This window comes from Octodon degus, unplaced genomic scaffold (assembly GCF_000260255.1).
Source record: "Octodon degus isolate 3935 unplaced genomic scaffold, OctDeg1.0 scaffold00222, whole genome shotgun sequence".
NCBI classification, from domain to species: Eukaryota; Metazoa; Chordata; class Mammalia; order Rodentia; family Octodontidae; genus Octodon; species Octodon degus.
The window spans coordinates 1,474,350-1,475,668 of record NW_004524798.1 but is presented as its reverse complement, the minus strand read 5'-3'; positions in this window follow the sequence as shown (position 1 = coordinate 1,475,668).

The window sequence follows — 1,319 nt, the reverse complement described above, 5'->3', positions numbered from 1 at the left end:
AGGAAGGGTCTACAGGGTGTTCAGGGTCTCACTACTAGATCGGGCTTGTAGTGATCCGCCTGTTTACAGCCTTCCAAGAGCTGGGATTACAGGTGTGCACTACCCTACCCAGTCTCAATTGCGGTCTCAATGTGCCCCGGGGGGGGTGGGGCCAGCATGGCAGGACTGGGGATCGAACCCCTGGCTCTTGCGCCTGCTTGAAGGCGCTTTAATCCACTGAGCTATTTGGCTGGCCCCCATTTTTTTTTTTATATTTTAAAAAAGATTTTCACCTCATTTTTCCACAATAAATTTCACGTTGCACATGTATTTTTTATTAATTTATTTTTTATCAGTACATGTTTGGAGTATTCAGTGACCACACTCCTCAGGGAGAGTTGGCAGGAGTACACCATACATCTTGATTCCTTTTTATGGCTTCTTCCCCTCCCCTTCCCAGCCTCTGTCCTCCCTCTCTGGCTCCTCTTTCTGTATCCAACAGATCTAGCTCCCTATTTCCTACTTTTATTTTTCTCTTGGGTTTGGGTTTCTCATATTCAGAAGCCATGTGATATTTCAGCTTGTATACTGGATTTATTTCAGTTGAAATTATGGCCCCAGGGAGCATTTTCCTACAAATGGCTCATTTGTTCTTTATGAAAGGAGAGCCCCGTTGTGTGTAAAGACCACGTTTTCCTCATCCATTCCTCTGTTGGTGGACATATACGCTGCTGCCGAGATTCAGCTACTGTGAATTCTACTGTAAACGAGTATGCGTGTATCACTGTAATACTGTGTCTTTTAACTTTGGAGAAGAAACTTAGGAGGGGAATATCTGGGTCATATAGAATTTCTTTGTTTTGCTTTATGAGGACTCGCCGCACTGCTTTCTGTAATGGTTGTACTAGTTTACATTCCTATAAGCAATGTAGAAGGGTTCCTTCCCCCCACCCTAGCCTAAGCTACGTTTCTTGTTTGATTTCTTGACAATTGCCATTGTTTTTGGAATAAGATGGAATCTCTCTCTCTCTTTTTTTTTTTTTTAAGATGAAATCTCAGTGTTGTTTGAATTTTCATTTCTCTGATGGCTAGATATATTGAATATTTTTTTCACGTAATTTGAGTTTTTTGTTTTTGTTATTTTTGTTATTATTATTGAGTACTGGGAATTGAACTCATGACCTTGTGATTTCCAGGCAAGTGCTATGCCACTGAGCTAAATCCCAGTCCTATTTTTTTTAAATTTTTTGAGACAGGTCTAACTATGTAGTCAAGGCTGGTCTTGAACTCACTATGTAGCCCAGGCTGACCTCTAACTCGTGGCAGTCCTCCTGCCTCAG